The sequence below is a fragment of the Vipera ursinii genome (genome assembly GCF_947247035.1).
Source record: "Vipera ursinii genome assembly, chromosome: 5".
NCBI classification, from domain to species: Eukaryota; Metazoa; Chordata; class Lepidosauria; order Squamata; family Viperidae; genus Vipera; species Vipera ursinii.
Window position 1 is genome coordinate 79469414 of NC_139518.1, and position 21909 is coordinate 79491322.

Here is a 21909-nt window from a genome sequence, read left to right on the forward strand (position 1 = left end):
CAACTGAAAGTCAGAAAATTCCAGCATTGCTACATGGCAACCCCAAGCTACATTTTTCACTTCTACTCAACAACATAAGTACAAAATTTCTCCAGCAAAGGCTTGTTAGTAATTGTTGAAAAATGAAAGTGTTCAAACAACTCATACAATCCTCTATCTATATAGCCTGGCTCTAAATAATAGGTTATTTTACACATACTCTTTCCCTCTCCCCCACATGCTCATCAGGATAAACTCAACCTTAAAACAGCTGAGGTATGCTGTTGTGCTACACCATACTACAACTCTTTAGTCAGGTTTCACTAATGAGCTGCTATGTCTTTCATGCATGGAAGATGCCCTTGTTATATTTGGTAAAGGCCAAATTGCAATACATAGATGGAAAATGGCACAAATAACATGGCTGAAAAACTGTTCGACCGATGATAGCGGAGGTGCACTTCTGACTATGCAAATACTTAAAATAATCAACAATGCACACCTAAAATCAGAAGGTACCTTGAAATCAAAGCATGAAATGCTAACTATCCTATAGATATTTTAAAAAGCACAAAAAGACAAAAACCAACCATAAAAATATTGAGGAGCTGTGGTGGTGTGGTGGTTAGAATGCAGTATTGCAGGCTGACTCTGCTCACTGCCAGGAGTTCGATTCCTTCAATCCTGACCAGCTCAAGGGTGACTCAGCCTTCCATCCTTCCGAGGTCTTTAAAATGAGGACCTGGATTGTTGGGGGCAATGTGCCAACTCTGTAAACCGCTTAGAGAGGGCTGTATAAAGCACTGTGAAGCGGCATATAAGTCTAAGTGCTTTTGCTATTGAAACCACTACTAACAACAAAGCTAAACTGAACTAGAATGGATAGTACTAAAACTCTCCAGCTGCTCCTTATTTGCTGCAGAGTGCAACATCCTCCAGATTCAAGTAGATGTATAAAAAAATGAAAATGAACTAGAATTCTTCACAATCGTTATTGAAGGAAGGAAAATCCGTTCAAACAAAGACTGCACACATGCTGTGGTTGAACTGTTGGATTGAATTGTTGGAACACATTATGCTCTATTCTCCTCCCTACTCAGGAGCACATCAGGAGTTATTATGTCCACTTTTTATTAAATAGTCTGGTCATGATAAAATGCTTTTATCAGATCAATCTGATTCCAACTCTCTCCCACAGCTCAGTAATCTGCATTTTACTGTAGGAGTGATTCTAACTGCTCTTAAGTTTCAAGTTTCAAGTTTCAAGTTTTATTTAATTTGTATACCACCCTTCTCCTTGGTAGGGACTCAGGGCGGTTCACAGGGCATATATAAAAAAGACAATACAAAAATTAAAAAAGATTAAACCCATGCCCAGTTAAAAACAGTAATACAAATCTAAAACAACAAATTAAAACCCATAATCCCCCGTCAGGCCAGACCAGCCATTTCAAATAGGTGGGTCTTCAGGTCACGACGGAAAGTTCGGAGGTCTGATGCCATCCGGAGCTCCACCGGCAGTTGGTTCCATAATGCCGGAGCGCCCACAGAGAAGGCCCTCCCCCTGGGGGCCACCAGTCGGCATTCCCTGACTGGCGGCACCCTTAAGATATTTTAGCAGTTTTTAATAGCAGTTTTTAATATGTATATATAAAATATATTCGCTTGTATTTTATTTTAACTAACTGCGATTTCTGCATTCTACATGCTGGTCTATGACCAAATAAAGTTTTGATGATGATGAATTCTTCACAAATGTAAAAGTAACATTAAATACAACAGGAATAAATGAAGAACATGTCTACCTCACCCAGCCTAACGCAAACCAAGACAACATTATTTCTGTATGCAAGACAAAGGGCAATAAAGGATTGAAAATTGACAAAACCATCATAATTCCACTAGTAAGTTTCACTAATTAACTAGTTCATTGGTTGACTGGCAGTCATACATAATAGAACGCGTCTGTGAACACGTTGATTTGATGAGTAAAAAAAAACCCTATGAATTTTTATTCTGTAAGTCCTCGACTTACAACTCATTGCTTAATGACCGTTCAAAATTATGATGGACTTTTAAAAAGCTATTTTTGATCTATTCTCGAAGTTACATGGGCCGCCCCATCACATGATCACATTTCAGAAGCTTGGCAATTGGCTGGTATTTATGACTCATCCTGTGGTCATATGACCACAATTTGCAATGTGTTTTTTTATGGTTTTCCTGAAATTACATCCCCAATTGTGGTCGTAAGTTGAGACTACCAGTACGCATTTATTCCCGCCCTTTTAGGGATGTATTAGTTTAGTTTTTTAGGAAAGAAATCTTGAAAATACTTCCCCCCTTCTTTTTGAAACAGGCTGATAAAAGCACATGAAAATCAGTACATGTTCATTCTGTAGTTCAATGCCTTGAGCCCTAATTGCAGGCAGAGCCGGCTAATCAGTTTGAACATTCACTTCTCTTTTTCTTAAGTATATTACAGTACAGCTGGCAAGGACCACACCAATCAAACACTGGAGTAAGCCTAGTTTACATAACTGTTCAGATGGGTTTTGCAAACTACATCTTAAAATGTTTATTCTTCTTATTAAAAAGTAGAACTAGTAATGAACCTGGTTAAGGGGCCTTAAGAAATGTTTAATAGGAGAGATAACTGTATTTCTGAAAAAGATTACAAGCACATTAAAGATATTTAATGACTTGTTCTTTGAAATATACCTAGTGTTAATTATTTGCCCAGCAAGCTTCTGTTGCTCCCTCTGAGATATGTCATATTTAGTACTATGATTTGCTGGAGAAAAATCAAACTAATAATAATTAGAAATAGGTAGGTATCCTCTTTGAACTATGGTGCTGGAGAAGACTCCTGCGAGTCCCTTGGACTGCAAGGCGATCAAACCGGTCAGTCCTAGAGGAGAACAACCCTGACTGCTTTTTAGAAGGCCAGATCCTGAAGTTGAAAGTCAAATACTTTGGCCACCTAATGAGAAGGAAGGACTCACTGGAGAAGAGCCTAATGCTGGGAAAGGTTGAGGGCAAGAGAAGAAGGGGACGACAGAGAATGAGGTGGCTAGATGGAGTCACTGAAGCAGTAGGCAACTAACAACAACAAGGTATCCTCTTATCAAAACTTTAGGCCTTTCACTAAGGAATCTGTTATCTCAAGTTAAAAAATTGTGTTGTGCTATCAGGCTATGTACACCCACTTCCAGTTATTTCTGAAGCAATAATTCCTACAGTCACTACTAAATTGAATCTCTGAAGTTGCTTTATCTAACAGTATGATCTTTCTGATATCAACACCAAAGAAGCTCTCTGTGAATCCAGTGGAATATACTCCCTGGAAACTGAAGATTAAATTAAGCTTCAATACATCATTAAAGGCATTCATAAATAACAAATGATATTTTGCTAATATTTATGAAGTATTACAGTTTAAATCAGAATGATTTTAACATAAATAGCTTGTTCGGATCTGGAAAAGTGAGGTAAGATTTAGAATTTGTAACTATAAATGAAATGACTGTAACTGCTTCTTAAATAAATTTTGGTATCTAAGGTTTTAATTTTGATTCTAGATTTCATTGTAAAACATAAGGAGAATGAATAATTAAATTAACAAAGTCATTCCAATGGTGCAAAATGAAATAATTTCTAATATTTCCTTCCTTTTCTCATCATTACCTTTCCTATATTTACTACCTACCTATTTTTTTTTAAAAAAAACCTTCCCTAAGCTTTAAAAAAATAAAACACACCTTTCAAAATGACACACCTGGTTCAAAATTTCAGTTCTTTCTCTAGTCCATTATTTGTTTGTGTGTGTGTGTGTGTGTGTGTACACGCGCGTGTGTGCGTGCTTGCATAACTGCCCTCTGGGTTATGTGGAAGTGTTTGGATGCTGTGAGGGACTAGATTGGAAGACACAGGCTAGAGAGGAATTGCAGTTAAAAGAACTGTTATTGACCTAGAATAGCGGTCTTCAAACTTGGCAACTTTAAGACTTATGGACTTCAACTTCCAGAATTCCTCAGCCAGCCCTGGTTGGCTGAGGAATTCTGGGAGTTGAAGTCCACAACTCTTAAAGTTGCCAAGTTTGAAGACCCCTGACCTAGAAGTTCTCTGATAGATAATTCCATCATTGGCTGTAGGTGATGTAGATGATGTAGGTGATGTAGGTGATCTCCCTTGAAGGAAAACAGTAAGATAAACATTGAGTCAAGTGTTAACCCCAAAACAACAAATTAGGATTTAACAATTAAAGAGTTTGTAATTTTTAATAAATAGTTTACAATTAAACTATAAAAGTATGCTTTATATCTACATCCTGTTAACAGTATGTTTCAGAGAGAGGGAAATAAGGGAAGAAAATTAAAAGTAGATAAGTTGTAAAATAAATCTGTATTTACATAAGTATATGATGAATAGATAAACATATGTATAAATAGCCTACTGCAAATATTTTTTATCCTGAAAATGAATAGATCCTTTTCAGAAACACCCATTAATACTTGTGTTTATCTTCAGAAACCACCAAAAACGCTATAACCAAGTTCTGCATTTTATACATACTGTATATGAACACTGCATTCCTTACATGAATGCAGCCTGTTTAAATTTTATAAGCAAGAGTATAAAGAAATGTAAAATTACTATTTCTGTACTCAGTCTACATCTACTGTTGAAAGTACATCAAATTTATAAATTTATTTAAAACCTCAGTTAGTCCTTGGACCACTAATTAATGGATTGGATCCAGAACAGAACAGACCACTGATAACTCTTTGAACTTATATTGACTTCAATGGAATTATCTTAAGCAAACTAATGAATTTTGCAAGACCTCACTGAAAAGTTATATTTTTCAGTTTGTCAGCTATGCTGAATTGTTGGACACTTGGAATACTGCATGCAGCTTTGGTCTCCATGATATAAAAAAGATGTTGCAACTCTAGAAAGAGTGCAGAGAAGTATGATTCAGTGGGCAAGGAACTTTGGATATAATGTGATGCTGGAACAATGGGAGAATATGTGGACGAAAAGCTTAAGATCCACATTAAATTATAATTTAAAAGAAAAATGTTGTAAGATGATGTATCGCTGGTATTTAACACCACATAAGTTATCTAGAATGTATAAAGGTATTTCAAATGAATGTTGGAAATGTAAATGTAAAGAAGGGACCTTTTAACACTTATGGTGGACATGTGATAAAGCAAAAAAATACCGGAGTAGGATTCATATCCTAATACAGAAAATTCTTAAAGTAAAGATGAAGATGAAAAAAAATGGAACTTTGATCTTATATATGTTGACGGCAGCAAGACTATTGTATGCACAGAAACGGAAGGACATTTCAATTCCCACTGTGGACGAATGGCTACAGAAGCTGATGGAGTTGACAGAGATGGTTAAATTGACTGTTTTCATTAAAGAAAAGAATATAAGTACTTTTGTTTCTACATGGAGAGTGCTTTTGTGCTTGAGGTGGGAAAAAATGAAATGCTATAGAAATGGCTAGTTTATACTACTGTGGCCAAGTAAAAAGTTGAGGATCAGTGTTAATGCTTCATTCTACTGCAATAGAGGAAGTCAGAAGTCAATGCCTTTTCTTTTCTTTCCCTTTTCCCTCCTCATTGTGTGTACTACTATTCGCTTTCGTATTTTAGCATTTTGTTCTATAATCCAATAAAATGTTACAAACTAGAAAGAGTGCAGAGAAGAGCAACAAAGATGATTAGGGGATTGAAGGCTAAAACATAAGAAAAACGGTTGCAGAAAATGGGTGTGTCTAGTTTAACGAAGGGTAGGACTAGGGGTGACATGATAGCAATGTTCCAATCTCTAAGAGCTGTCACAAAGAAGAGGGACTCAATCAATTCTCCAAAGCACCTGAAGGCAGGAGAAGAAGCAATGGATGGAAACTAATCAAGGAGAGAATCAACCTAGAACTAAAGATAAATTTCCTAACAATTAGAACTATTAATCAGTGGAATGACCTGCCTCCAGAGGTTGTGGACGCTGGAAGTTTTAAGGAAAGATTGGACAGCCATTTGTCTGAAGCGGAATAGGGTTTCCTGTTAGAGTAGGGCAGACATGTCAAACACAAGGCCCGGGGGCCGGATACGGCTCGTGAAGTGGTTTCATGTGGCCCGCGAAGCCATCCTGGAAACAGTGAGGGAACGGCCCCCACTGCCTTGGCCCTGGCCCAGAGACCCTCCTTCTGCCAGAGACCCTCAGATCTGTCCCACTCCTGCCCGGGCCCCCATAGGCACCCTTGATGTGAACGATGTAGAGCTGGCCACGCCCACCCAGTAGGCCATACGCACTCTAGCCATGCCCACCCAGTAGGCCACGCCCACCTAGGCCACGCCCACCTAGGCCACACCCACTCGGCCCCTTGAGGGCAACCGCAGTGCTGATGCGGCCCTCAATGAAATTGAGTTTGACACCCCTGGAGTAGGGGGTTGGACTAGAAGACCTCCAAGGTCTCTTCTGACTTATTATTATTCTGTTTTGTTTTAGACTAGGTGTCAGCAAGTTACAGCCTATGGGCCAAATCTGCTTTCAAGCTACAAATAGATGGGCAGGTGGCAGATCACAGTTGGAGAAAAATCCAACCAGCTACAGTGCTCCTTCAAATCAAAAGTAATTCTTTCAAGTAAGAGCCATGCAGAATATTCTTTAGACCACAGGTAGGCAACCTTGGCTCTTTTATGACTCGTGGACTTCAACTCCCAGAATTGGTGAGCCAGCCATGCTCATAAAAGAGCCAAGGTTGCCTACCCCTTCTTTAGACCAACCTGTACAAAATGTTGTCACTTGGGGCACAAGGAGTTGGAAACAACTGACAACAGAACACTTTGCAACAGCTTGGATATTAGCAAATTATGCATTCCAAGATGCACATATTGGCAGGGCTTAAACATGAAATGTAAGGGATCCCATTAATACCAAATAGTCTCCCAGTTTTAATTCTGCAAAAACTGACTTGGTAAAAGATTTTATTCATTCTGATGCTGATGCCACTTCTGTTGCAGAAATAGGAAAACAAGCAATGTAAACAGAGGGTGAGTGGGCTTGCACTCGATCTGATTCATTTTTCACATTTCATTCATACAGCTTCTTTTTAACAAAATCTGCTCGGTACACAAGATTTCTTTAAAGAGCTTTGGATAATAACATTCAACCATGAGATATGGGAATCCCAAAGAGACAGCTTATTTAAACATGTTTTGATAAACCCCTGTAGGAAGGATTATGTGTGTAGAAATGAAGGTTATTAATAGTTATTTCCAGTTCTGAAAATTTTTTATGGTATTTGTCAATATTGTTTACTAAAGTAGTAAAATATTAACAAAAAATAAATGCAAGCTGAAGATACAAAACTGAAAAACATAAGAGTTCCCTATGGTAGTATATACTCAAGTACATTAATATATCAATTTGACAACCATTCACAGAGAAGACAAATCAAATAAAAGCATCAAGACTATACAATGGCATTCTGAAATTCAAGTCTGCGGCAAGGAAATGTTTCCCTTCAAAAAAAGAAATAAACATTTATGGTAGGATTTTATATTAAGTTAAAAGCAAATCTTATCAAGCCAAGTGTATCTAAACTATGTTAGTAAACTTGGCCACCTAAAAAACAACATTAAAAAGCAAACTTTTTGATGGAAACTTTCTTCCACATATATTGTTCTAATTGCAAAAAAATAGTTATTCAATTATCCCCATGGGAACATAAAATTTGTTTTGTGGTTTAATTAGGTTTATCTTTAAATTATGATTTCAAATTTAACACTCGCAGGCCTCAAAAATTAGTTGACATTAGAAATATTCCCAACCTACTGGAATGACCTTGCAATTGATTTGGGGCACAATACCGGTAAGTTTACTTGAAACCTGGGGATGTAGCTGGGTTAAATACAAAGTTCTTTATACGTTTAATTGAAATCTGGGGATGTGGCTGTGTTAAATAGCAAGTGGAAAAACTGATGGAAATATAACTGGCAATGATATTCAAGGTTTTGGTAATGGTTTTCAAGGCCCTACATGGCATGGGTCCAGAGTACCTCGGGGATCACCTGCTGCCGGCGTCAACTTCCCTCCGCCCTGTGCGTTCCCACAGAGAGGGCCTCCTCAGGGTGCCACCGGTCAGAGAATGTCGGCTGGTGGCCCCCAGGGGGAGGGCCTTCTCTGTGGGCGCCCCGGACTTATGGAATCAGTTGCCGGTTGAGCTCCGGACGGCGCCTGACCTTCGCTCCTTCCGATGCGATCTGAAGACCTATTTATTTGAACAAGCTGGCCTGGCTTGATGGGGGATGTGTTGGGGTTTTTATTGTGGGTTTTTTATACTATTATTTATTGTTTTAGCTTGGGCTCTGTTTAATTCTCTTTTAACTTTTGTATTTTGCATTTTATATGTGCCCTGTTCACCGCCCTGAGTCCTTCAGGAGAAGGGCGGTATACAAATATAATAAATAATAAATAATAATAATAATAATAATAAATAAATAATAATGATATGATCAATTAAGCCAGTCCCCCGCTGCTTCTCTATGTAACAGCCATTGCCCTTAGTTACATGGCTATACAAATTCTCAGTCATCCATGTCACGGTTGTCCCAAAGGCGCTTTTTTTTTTTCAAAAGGCAACTGGACTTTCATTGCTTTTCCTTGAAGACGTTTGGCTTGTCATCCAAGAAGCTTCTTCCATTTTGACTGAGTCAGAATGGAAGAAGCTTCTTGGATGAGAAGCGAAACGTCTTCAAGGAAAAGCAAAGAAAGTCCAGTTGCCTTTTGAAAAAAAAGCGCCTTTAGGATGCCCTTAGTTACCGTTTTGTTACATTTGAACATATTTTCAGGTAAATGTTACTCGAAGATATTTTCTCAGGGAAAAAACCGCCAATTCTCTTCAGTTAAAAGTAGACTATGAAATAGCAAGAGAAGCTAAATACAGTGCTTCCTCCGTCGATTCAATGTTTAGCAAGATGGCAAGAATTTTACACAGGGTTTGCTCTCGTTGTGTTGTGGAAAGGTTTGTTTATTATTTATTTAAGACATTTCTGTGCTTAATATCAGCCTTCGGCCTGTTCATACAGAATAGTGCTCTAATTAGGCCCTGCTGTCTCACATAAGGAAGACAGAGAATGAGGTGGCTGGATGGAGTCACTGAAGCAGTAGGTGTGAGCTTAGATGGACTCCAGAAGATGGTAGAGGACAGGAAGGCCTGGAGGAACATTGTCCATAGGGTCGCGATGGGCCGGACACGACTTCGCAGCTAACAACAACGTCTCACATAAATATGGACCACTAATGACAATGGATTCATTTGCCCACCAAGTGCCCTACTTGGGGTAAATTATTTTTCTATTGAGAATTTGGAAACAGAGCATAGCCTGTGTTTCATTTTTCTTGGTTTTGCAAAAAAAAAAAAAAAAAAAGGCAAAACAAGCAGCCGAATCTAGCTTACTCTAAAAATTTAACTTTACCTGAGACAGGAGTTGGGCCGCTTTCTTTAATCTTCCGTACACAGTAGCAAAGTTTGCACATCACGTGAAATCATATTTTGTGTTGCTTTCTATGATGGTGAATTAGCTGCAAAGAATTAGCTGCAAAGAAAAAATAAACACTTCCTCCTTATCTACTTCCAATCTTATCTCAATGATTGCCGAAGCAGGAAAACATGGTAAAAAGACCGCCGTCTTTTCCCCTGTGAAAAAACAACAATGTGTTGTTGCACAGAGAGACAATGTCAGAGGATTCAGAGGAATGTGATAAATTGGTGCAACCTGTCACACAAAATGCACTTATTTCAGAGCCTTACGGTGGGTGTCCACCAGAGGGGAGATAGAACCAAATCCCATGATTTCACATTCTCTTCCTACAAACCGGTGTCTATTCGGGAATAGAGTCCTTCGGGAATAGGGCGGTATAGAAATTTAATTAAATAAATAAATAAATTAAATAAATATTCTCAGTTCAATCCCTTAAAAGTTGCACAACTCTGAGTGACTAACAGTTATGGATTTCTCTGGGCGCTGTTCCATTGCCCTTTGAGATTAGTAATACAACTGCATAACACTGATTCATTACTGCACAGCACAGGTTAGCACAACATTCCCCTCTCCTCGTACCATTGCTGGTAAGATGACAACTTATAGAATACAGAACAACAGAGCTAGAAGAACTTCGGTGGTCTTCTAGTCCAGCAAGAGACCCCACACCAGACATACAATTGGCTGTCCAATTTCCAGTGATGGAGCATTATGTGCTTCATTACAACCACAAGTTTTTTTTGTGTGTTGTTTTTTTTTTTTTTGCTAAGGGAGACATTTCTTAAGGGAATTTTACTCCATTTACAACCTTTCTTGCCACCTTTGATAAGTCAAGGGTTCCCAACCCCTGGGCTGTGGCCCCATACCGAGCCATGGCCTATTCAAAACTGGGCTGCACAAGCACAGGCCGGTGCGCACATGCGCAGCTTGACTTACACAAGTAGCGGGATGGCACACATGGATGTGCACATGTGCGCACCCCAGGCCACTGTACGTAAGTTGAGCTGCGTGTGCATGCGCGCGTGTGCCAGCCCACCACTTGCATGGCCCAGCTCCCCTCTTCCCCTCAGCTGGGCTGCCAAGCCACAAAGGTTGGGGACCAGCGGCGTAGCGTGGGGGGTGTAGGGGGGGCCGGCCGCACCGGGTGCAACATCTGGGGGGGCGCGCTCACACTCGCAGCTCTCTGCCCCTGCCTGGCTCACTCACTCTCTCTCACTGCAGTGCTGGCTGTGCGAATCCGATCTGAGCCGCCGGGTCGCCGCCCACTGTGGAGGGGGGGTGCCAGACGTGCAGTGCGGTGCAGAGAGAGAGCGAGGGACTATCAATACATGTGCTTAGGGGGTAAGGGTTTCTTTAACTAATCTAGTGGAAGAGACTCGAGTGCTAAAATCCACGGGTTAGGGGGCGCAAATTACTTGCCTTGCCCCGGGTGCTGACAACCCACGCTATGCCACTGTTGGGACTGCTGTGTTAAGTGACTTACCGCCTTCATTAAGTTAGTAAAAGGGTTGTTAAGTGAATCTGGCTTCTCTATTGACTTTGCTGCTCAGAAGGTTGTCAGAGGTGATCCCTGGAACCCTGCAATCATCCTCAATTATGAGTCCGTTGCCAAGTGTCTGAATTTTGATCATGGGGATGCTGCAACCATCATAAGTTAGAAAACCAGTCATAAGCCACTTTTTTCAGTGCCAGTCACTAAATGACTGTTGTTAAGTTGAGGACTACCTATATATAAGTTGCTAGTACATGAACTATATTTTTATTTTTAAGAAGTAGTGATCTTTCTGGCGATACCTTGGTTAGCCCTGCACAATTTGATAAAATATAATCCAGCCTATCACACTAAAATATCCACCCTTTACTTTTACTTTTACTTTCTCCAATTGCGAACACTGAAGAGAAGTCGTTTAATCCATACCTTGCAACAAGGGTTATCTGGAAATGGATTGGGGGGTGAAGAGTGACAATGATCCCTCAGATGCTAAATGCCTCTTAGCCCTAGCAGTTATCTATGTGACGTTCGGGAATCCCCCATCCGAAACCAGAACCTGTTCCTAGCTTGAAAAATGGTTTGATGCTTAGGTATTGTGAGGGAATGTGCATCTGGAATAGCAGTGACGAGAATTTCCCAGAGAAAGGCCTAGATCAGGGGTAGGCAACCTCGGCTCTTTTATGACTCATGGACTTCAACTCCCAGAATTCTGGGAGTTGAAATCCAAGAGTCATAAAAGAGCCGAGGTTGCCTACCCCTGACCTAACTGGAAGAGCAAAATGAAATAAAGAATTTTTGGCACCCCCCCCCTACTACGACTGTTTGCTTTGCTAGCTCTAAAAGACATGCAGCTATGTTATTTGTTACTGCAACTCACCATACTTCACACCACATGGGCTTATGGTAAGAAGTTATCCAGAGAAATGTTGAGAATGTCCTTCTGTGGAAGGAACAGCAGATTAAAGCTTTCATGGGGATGGTGCAAAGCATCCAGAACAGGTGCTTGGAGCTGTTAAAGCCATTGCATCTTTGGGATGGTTTACATACCTTTTGCAAAATTATCCCCATCATCAGCACAGATATGTACATGTACAGATACGCCTTCCTTTAGGACTGCCAGCGCAAAGTACAGAATAGAATAAAGAATAACAGAATTGGAAGGAACCTTGGAGGTCTTCTAGTCCAGAGGTCCCCAACCTTTTACTTTTTTACTTTTTTTACTTTTATTAAATTTGTATACCGCCCTTCTCCCGAAGGACTCAGGGTGGTGAACAGGGCACATATAAATAGAGAATACAAAAATTAAAAGGAATTAAATAATCGCCCAGATAAAAACAATAACAGTATAAAAACCCCATTAAAAATCCTAACATCCCCCATCAGGCCAGGCCAGCTTGTTCAAATAAATGGGTCTTCAGACTGCGTCGGAAGGAGCGAAGGTCTGGTGCCATCCGGAGCTCGACCGGCAGCTGGTTCCATAAAGCCGGAGCGCCCACAGAGAAGGCCCTCCCCCTGGGGGCCACCAGCCGACATTCTCTGACCGGAGGCACCCTGAGGAGGCCCTCTCTGTGGGAACGCACAGGGCGGAGGGAAGTTGATGCCGGCAGCAGGTGGTCCCTGAGGTACTCTGGACCCATGCCATGTAGGGACTTAAAGACCATTACCAAAACCTTGAATCTCACCTGGAAGACAACTGGCAACCAATGCAGCTCGCGGAGCAAAGGTGTAACATGGGAGTACCGGGAAACTCCCAAGACAACTCTCGCGGCTGCATTCTGTACTAGTTGGAGCCTCCGAGTGGTCTTCAAGGGAAGCCCCATGTAAAGAGCATTGCAGTAGTCCAGACGAGAGGTCACGAGCGCATGAGTGACCGTACACAGGGCATCCCGGTCCAGATAGGGCCGCAACTGGCGCACCAGGCGAACCTGGGCGAAAGCCCCCCTCTTCCAAGTAAGCCGCGAATCTAGGAGGACTCCCAAGTTGCAAACCCTATCTACGGGGGGTAAAAACTCACCCCCCATAGAAAGAGGTGGAATATTCTGAATGTCCCGGGATGCCGGAATGCACAGCCACTCAGTCTTGTCAGGGTTGAGCTGAAGACTGTTCCTCCCCATCCAGACCCGAACCGCCTCCAGGCAACGGGACATCACGTCGAGGGCATCACTGGGGTAGTTTGGGGTCGAAATGAAAAGCTGGGTATCATCGGCGTACTGATGATACCCAACTCCAAAACCACGAATGATCTCACCCAGCGGTTTCATGTAGATGTTGAACAGGAGAGGCGAAAGGACCGACCCCTGAGGAACTCCACAAACGAGAGACCTTGGGGTCGACCTCTGCCCTCCTGCCAACACTGACTGCGAGCGTCCCAGGAGATAGGAGGAGAACCACCGAAGAACCGTGCCTCCCACTCCCAATCCCCTGAGACGCCGCAGCAGGATACCATGGTCGATGGTATCGAAAGCCGCCGAGAGGTCTAATAGGACTAGGACAGAGGAATATCCCCTGTCCCGGGCCCTCCAGAGATCATTCACCAGAGCGACCAATGCCGTCTCCGTGCTGTACCCGGGCCTGAAACCCGATTGGGACGGGTCTAGATAATCCGCTTCATCCAGAACCAGGGGGAGCTGATGCGCCACCACACTCTCAACAACCTTCGCAAGAAAGCGAAGGTTGGAGACCGGACGAAAGTTATTCAACACAGCTGGGTCCAAGGCAGGCTTCTTGAGGAGAGGTCTCACCACCGCCTCCTTCAAGACGGCGGGGAAATTACCCTCACTCAGAGAAGCAGATATAACCGCCTGGAACCAGCCTCGTGTCCCCTCCCGAGCTGCATAGACCAGCCAAGAAGGGCACGGGTCCAATAAACATGTGGTGGAGCTCAACCTCCCCATAATCCTGTCCACTTCCTCAGGGGTCACAGAATCAAACTCTTCCCAGATAACATTGACAAGACCGCCCTGGACTGGTTCTGTGGAGAGAGGTTTTTTCGTGGACCATAGAGGGTGTGGTTTTGTGTGTTGCCTGCATCCTCTGGATGGGGCTTCGCTTGTTTGCACGGACCGGTTTCTGGCATGCCACAGACCGGGGGTTGGGGACCCCTGTTCTAGTCCAACTGTCTGCTCAAACAGGAGAACCTACACCATTTGAGACAAATGGCCGTTCAATTTCTTCGTAAAAGCCTCTCTTCTTAAGAGCACCCAGAACCTCTGGAAGCAATCCACTCCGTTGATTAATTGTTCTCACTGACAGGAAAATTTCTCCTAAATTCTAGGTTGAATTCTCTCTTTGTTAAGCTTCCATCCATTACTTCTTGTCTTGTCCTCAGGTGCTTTGGAGAAGAGATTGATTCCCTCTTCTTTGTAAGAGCCCCTCTGTATTGGATGACTGCTATCATGTCACTCCTAGTCCTTCTATTTGTTAGACTAGACCAGGGGTAGGCAACCTCGGCTCTTTTATGACTCATGGACTTCAGCTCCCAGAATTCCTGAGCCAGCTATTTGAAGTCCATGAGTCACAAAAGAGCCGAGGTTGCCTACCCCTGGACTAGACATACCCACTTCCTGTAACCATTCATTGTACGGTTTAGCCTCCAATCCCCTAATTATCTTTGTTTCTCTAGCAGCCTCTAGAGATGCATTGAATGTTGACACTGGATATTTTCACAAAACCAAGAAATGAACAGCAACAGGCTCTGCAAATACAGGATAAAAATCATGCTCGATGCAAGTTGCTAAACATAGCTTGCTTCCTCTAACCATCAGTTATTGTGGAAAAAGATTGCAAAGGATATTGATAAATGCCACTTCACTTGCTACTTGTACATAATTCATCAAACTTTTCATGCTTGCTGGTTTTACTGCAGAGTTCTAATGTACTAGCTTCCAGAAAAAAACAATTGCAAAATTTCATGCCACGTTTTTTATATTTAATGATAAATAAAAGCTGAACATTTTAAACTGGGTTCTTTCGCTTTCTTTAACTGGGTTTTTAACTGGGTTCTTTCAGTGTCAAATTGTAAAAGAACTTAAAAGTAGCAAATTAACAATTTTAATACCATAAAAAACTAATTTATACTATTCAAGTTAGTAACGGCACCAGGCAATGCTTCTATTTACAGATGTATCATTTAAATCAGGAGCATCCAATCTTGGCAACTTTAAGACCTGTGGACGTCAACTCCCAGACTTCACCAGCCAGCATGGTTGGCTGGGGGATTCTGGGAGTTGAAGTCCCACAAGTCTTAAAGTGACAGATAGATACACTTTCTTCAAGAAAACCCCCCTTCTTTTTTATTCTTTAAAGATATCCAGCCAAAAGAACATGGAACAAAGATAAATGCAGTACTGATTTTGCACAAAAGCCTGATCTTCTCATCTTGCAATCCATTTTAATCCTATTCTTTGCAGTTGGAAACTGTAACAGTACAACTTTTTCAGCTATTACAGCATAACTGACTATAACACGAAACCTGTCACACAGAGCCTTTAACTAATATAGCTTTAACAGTGCATAAAATTTGGATGTTTTTTCCCCTCTTCTCTTTGAAACGGGAACAATAACTTAACAGAATTATAGATAAAAGCAGTTCAAAAGTTCATAAATCTTACCGGTCTCCCCCATTCTGGAGGAACAAAAGTTGCTTTCAAGTTGCCTAACACTATCCCCTCTGCCAAGGCAAAACAATAAACCTAAAAGCCTGCTAGCAAAGAACAATTTCATTTTACAAGTAAAGATGACAGCCATGGAAATATTATTTTTGCCACCTGTAACATCCCAATTTGTCGGCACTGGTGTGGAATCTTACCAGCTGGAGCTTTCATTTTTCTTTTCATTTCATAACAATTGTCTGAGGCGATTCTCATCGCCGTCCCAGAGTAATCTTTCATAAATAGTAGAATTTTGAATTACACCAAATTATTTTGCAAGCAACTGCAAATATAATTTGCTAAAATGACTTGGCAGAAAGCTCAGTGAGGACTGTTTTAATTACTACAAAATACAGGGAACAGATAAGGGACGCGGTGGCTCAGTGGGATAGGACGCTGAGCTCGTCGATCAGAAGATCGGCAGTTTGGCGGGTCGAATCCCGAGTGCCGCGTAACAGAGTGAGCGCCTGTTACTCGTCCCAGCTTCTGCCAACCTAGCAGTTCGAAAGCACGTAAAAATGCAAGTAGAAAAATAGGGACCACTACGGTGGGAAGGTAACAGTGTTCTGTGCGCCTTTGGCGTCTAGTCATGCTGGCCACATGACCACGGAGATGTCCTCGGACAAACGCTGGCTCTTCGGCTTTGAAACGGAGATGAGCACCAGCCTCTAGAGTCGGAAACGACTAGCACGCATGTGCGAGGGAACCTTTACCTTTACCCTTTACCTTTTACAGGGAACAGAGACTACAATGAAGATATTAAAGATAAATTTTATTTATTTTTATATCAAATTTTATATGCTATACAAAAGTGAGGCGACTCTGGACACCAAACAGCAACATGATTGGAATATGCAAGAAATATTTATGAATTAAAAATTATATTCTTGGGGCTCCCAAAATAGCGGATAGCAAAGAGATGAAGAAGACACCATACTTGACAAGGAACATGTTGACATAATTATATTTAGTGCGTTAATTTTGATTGTTCTTGAGTTAGTTGGACTTGAGAAGAGTTTATTATATCATATTTAGACTATCACAGTGCCCTTTAACTTTGGCCTAACCCTTATATTAACTGGCACAAATTCTAATCTATCTGTGGCATGATAGCAAGATCATTTGACTCAATACAGAAAGATAACCCTGTTGTCCATTTCTAGACTCAGCTTGAGATTTTAAATAGCTTACAGCAGAGGTCTTCAAACTTGGCCCTTTTATGACTTGTGGACTTCAACTCCCAGAATTCCTCAACCAGCAGGCCTGGCTGAGGAAGTCTGGGAGTTGAAGTCCACAGGTCATAAAAGGGCCAAGTTTGAAGACCCCTGGCTTATAGCATAGTTGTCTGAAGGATTGGCTTCTTTATTTGCTTAGATGTCTGGTTCAATCAACTGACAATGATGTATGCTCCAAGACCAAAAACAACAAAAGACCAGCATACAGTACAATAACTATAAAAATGAATTTTAAAAAATTTGTGAGAAAATCCTAAAACAATTAGCAGCCAATATTTATGAGGAAGGAACCAGACAGTGTCTAACAACTAACACTATTGATACAAACTTTGCAACCTTCTTAGAAGTTTCTGAACAGGGTCCACCCAGAAGGTAATAGCCTCCTGGTTGCAAAGATAATTAGGCAATTGGAGTTATTAACAATTAGAAGTATTAAACTTAATTGCCATTGGATGTACAAAGGACATTTTAATAACAGGTGTAATACAGATTCTACCTTTGATCCTATACAGAAAGAAGCTCAACTTTCATATGGGAGACTTATGTATCTACCAACTGTTGTCCTCGTATGTAGTGTCCCAATTCAGGGCAAAGTAAATACTTTTCTATGTTAAAGAAATATCTAGATCAGGGGTCTTCAAACGTGGCCCTTTTATGACTTGTGGACTTCAACTCCCAGTATTCCTCAGCCAGGCACGCTATCTGCCAAATGCTCAGGAAAGTCTTCCAAATTCTCCAGTAACTTAACTTCTAAGCAAAATTGAGCTGAACTCATTAGTAGGGAAATAAAATTCAATCCCACTCTGCTGACCTTCTTGCAAATTGATTTCTTATTACGGTCCTTTGGTACTTCTAGATGTAGCTGAGGAACCTTTTGTCACCGTTCCAGGTAAAGAAAATTCTCCTTTGTTTGACTCGGTGAGATTAAATGCCTCAGGTAGGTGTCATTAGGACCTCTGCTATATCAGAAGATAAGGCAGGGGCCTTCAAACTTGGCCCTTTTATGACTTGTGGACTTCAAGTCCCAGATTTCCTCAGCCAGGCAGGCTGGCTTAGGAATTCTGGGAGTTGAAATCCACAAGTCATAAAAGGGCCAAGTTTGAAGACCCCTGATCTAGAACTTAGTCAAGGAGAAAGAATAATTGTGTTATAAAAGGAATAGACTTTGTCATATTGGATAACTAGGTCCAAACTTCTGGTTTACTCAAGTCCCAAAGCAGGTAGTGGTGACAGCTGAGACCACAAAATGCCAAACAGTCATTCATTTGTCTTTCTAAGTTGGAAGAGAACCTATCCAGAAGCATGCGATGAGCTAAGGAGTTCCTCAACAGAATTGCTTCTGCCAGAATATAAGATGACAAAGTCTTAATCAGGTCCCAAGAGAAAAGCAGCCTAATTCTAGCTGAATAAGGAACTTGTAGTAAGATTTTCAAGAATCTTGCTACTAAACTGGGAGGCTTCTTATAAATATATAACTGAGCACCATATAGCATCAAATCCAAAATAGTGTAATAGCTGCTGAGACATAGTTGTTACCAAATTGACTTGCCAGCTTAACAATTACAAGGGATGTTTGGGAGGGGCTTTTTCTAGAAGCTCTGTTGTTTGAGTAGACCTGTAGGTAGAAGATGGAAAGATGGGAAATAGAGCTAGAGACTTAAGCATTTTAAAGTGTCTAGTTACCCTGAAGATACTGCAGAGAGAGAATTAAGCTAAGCTAAGGAATCTGGTAGATCATAGACTGATCTTAGCCCTCCAAGGTAATCTAGACAAGAAGATAGGAGTACTAGCTCTATCTTTATATTAAGGCAGACATGTCAAACACAAGGCCCGGGGGCCGGATCCAGCCCGCGAAGTGGTTTCATGCGGCCCGCGAAGCCATCCTGGAAACAGTGAGGGAACGGCCCCACTGCCTTGGCCCTGGCCCAGAGACCCTCCTTCTGCCAGAGACCCTCAGATCTGTCCCACTCCTGCCCAGGCCCCCATAGGCACCCTTGATGCGAACGATGTAGAGCTGGCCATGCCCACCCAGTAGTCCATACGCACTCTAGCCACGCCCACCCAGTAGGCCACACCCACCCTGGCCATACCCACCCGGCCCCCTGAGGGCAACTGCAATGCTGATGCGGCCCTCAATGAAATTGAGTTTGACAACCCTGTATTAAGGTTACACGAACAAAACCTTGCCAGACTGTTGCAAGAATTTCCTTCTCCCCTTCCTTTTACTCTCTAGAAAACAAGGGCGGGCCTCTTCTAAAATACCTCTTCTAAAATACATCCTCCCCTCTCCTTCTGTGGATTAAGATACCGTTCAGGGGTCCTTGGTGCTCTCTGAGCTTGGTTGTTTTCTTGCAGATGTTTCATTACCCAACCTAGGTAACATCATCAGTACTGATAGGGAGAGAGTTTTGATCTCAGTTTATATTCTAGTGGCTTGCCCCGTCAGTGTATGGTGATTCTTTGGTTGAACTATTGACTGTTAACTTGTTTGGCAGTTCCTTGTTTAGGGTACTTCTTGACTGTCAGTTTGATGTTACTCTTGGAGTTAATCTATGCTCATCTGGGTGAGATACCTTTACATGACAGCTGTCCAATCTGTGGCTGTTCTTCCCGTTTCCCTACTGCAACTGAAGAGCCAAGTCCCCATACCAGCAATGAAAGGCCAGATGCAGGTTCAATTATACCAGGAGTAGGCAACCTCAGCTCTTTTATGACTCATGGACTTCTACTTGCAGAATTCCTGAGTCAGCTATGCTGACTCAGGAATTCTGCAAGTAGAAGTCCATGAGTCATAAAAGAGCTGAGGTTGCGTACGGCTGAATTATACCTAATTATACCTAATTAGTAATGACCTACAAAGCCCTACATGGCATGGGTCCGGAATACCTTGGGGAGCACCTGCGGCCGGCGTCAACTTCCCTCCGCCCAGTACTCTCCCACAGAGAGGGCCTCCTCAGGGTGCCACCGGTCAAAGAATGCCGACTGGTGGCCCCCAGGGGGAGGGCGTTCTCTGTGGGTGCACCGGATCTTTGGAACCATCTTCCGGTCGAGCTCCGGATGGCGCCCGATCTCCGCTCCTTCCGGCGCGATCTTAAAACCCATCTCTTTGAACAAGCTGGCCTGGCCTGATGGGACGGGGTTGGATTTTATAAATGGATTTTAACTTTTAATCTGTATTAATTTATTACGGGCACTGTTTAATTACTTTTTAATAATTTTTAATTTTTGTATCTTGTTTTTATGTATTGCCCTGTTCACCGCCCTGAGTCCTTCGGGAGAAGGGCGGTATACAAATTAAATTATTAAATTAAATTAAATTATTAAATTAATCCCAGTGCTGAAAGCTTGAAATCTGGAACTAAAGGCAAGGCCTATGAAGACCCTCACACACACACACAAATGTAGGTGAACCCCTGCAGAGCCAAAGGCTAGCCTGGCAAAAGAATGGCCATTTATCAGGAAACGCCTATGATGAAAGGGGGGGCACTTCAAGACTAGGTTGTGGTAAGATTTTATTATACATTCGTGAAAAAGGCAGCTATATAAATTTGATATATAAAAAAAAGAAAGATGAACTATGGAGCTTCAGTTCCACCCAGCTTCATTTTTGGTGAGGATTATAGAGGTCTGAGGGATTTAAAGCTGGTGAGAAGGCTTATCTCACCAGCCTTATTTATCCTTTTGCTTATTTATCCAAATCCTTACACTCTGGACCAAACTTAATCATTGCCTGAAATTCACCTTTAAACCCTGCCTTTGCTGTTTGCTGAAATCTTGCTGATTTATGGATTTATGACTCAACTCAGTACTAAGTGGACTATTTTATGGCTGCTCTGTTTAATTTTCTGCCCAAGTTCTGATAAATTGAAAGCTTTGCTGTTTTAATATTTTAACAATTTATTCTTTTAATTTTGCATTGCCTTTTTTAATCAAAAAGAAAAAAAACCCTGCAACATAAACATGCCAAACTTAAAATAATAAATACAGGTAGCCCTCGACTTACAACAATAGGGACTGGACTTGCCATTAAGCAATGCAGATGTTAAGTGATATGTCACAGGACCACACGCTATTTTATGAGCTTCTGCCATGGTTATTAAGCAAATCACCATGGTTGTTAAGTTAAACATTACATTACCTTTTGCACCAGTTTCCCCGTTGACTTTACTCAAGCCAATTGGGAAGGCTGGAAAAAGTGATAATGTGACCATAGGATGCTGCAACTGTCATAAATGGGCAATAGTTGACCATGATTATGTGACTGCAAGAATGCTAGGATAATTGTAAATGTGAGGACTAGTCATAAGTCACTTCTTTTAATGCCAGAGTAACTTTGAACAGTCAGTCACTCAAAAAAATCAAATCAAATGTATTACTGCCCTAATGCTAGACACAAACAATTTTTGCTAAACTAGTGCTTGTAAGGTGAAGACTACTTGTATGTGTAAGCAGAAGTGTGATACCTTTGGTGGCAAGAAAAAGTTATAATTTGACCATCTGCATTTGGCTCAATGTAAAATGTGAATCCTATGTAATTTTATATATGACACTATGACCATTAATCAAACCATGATTTTATAAATTCTCCATTTGTGTCCTATGAAGGGGGCCATAATCAATTAAACTCTACAAATCAAGAACTTAAAAAAAATAACCCTATAGTTATTATTATTTATTGCATTTATATACCGCCCTTTCCCTGAGGACTCAGGGTGGTTTACAGGGAGTTAAAATCAACCATACAAAAGTTAAAAAACCAATTTAAAAAAGATTAAACCAACCCTGTACAATTAAAAAACCCCAATTAAAATAAATTTCTCCTCAGCCTGGGCCTGAGAGCTCAAAGAGCCAGGTCTTCAGGCCCCGGCGGAATGATCGGAGGTCGGGGGCAGTCCTCAGCTCCACTGGCAGCTGGTTCCAGAGGGCAGGCACCCCCACTGAGAAGGCCCTATCCCTGGGTGTCACCCGCCGGCAATCTCTTACCGGTG

General features: G+C 41.6%; 1 protein-coding gene across 3 annotated transcripts in view; it reads right to left on the bottom strand.

Annotated features, from left to right (window-relative positions):
- Window positions 1-21909, bottom strand: part of MCU (mitochondrial calcium uniporter) — a 151420-nt gene that overhangs the window by 45699 nt on the left and 83812 nt on the right. The window lies entirely within an intron of this gene.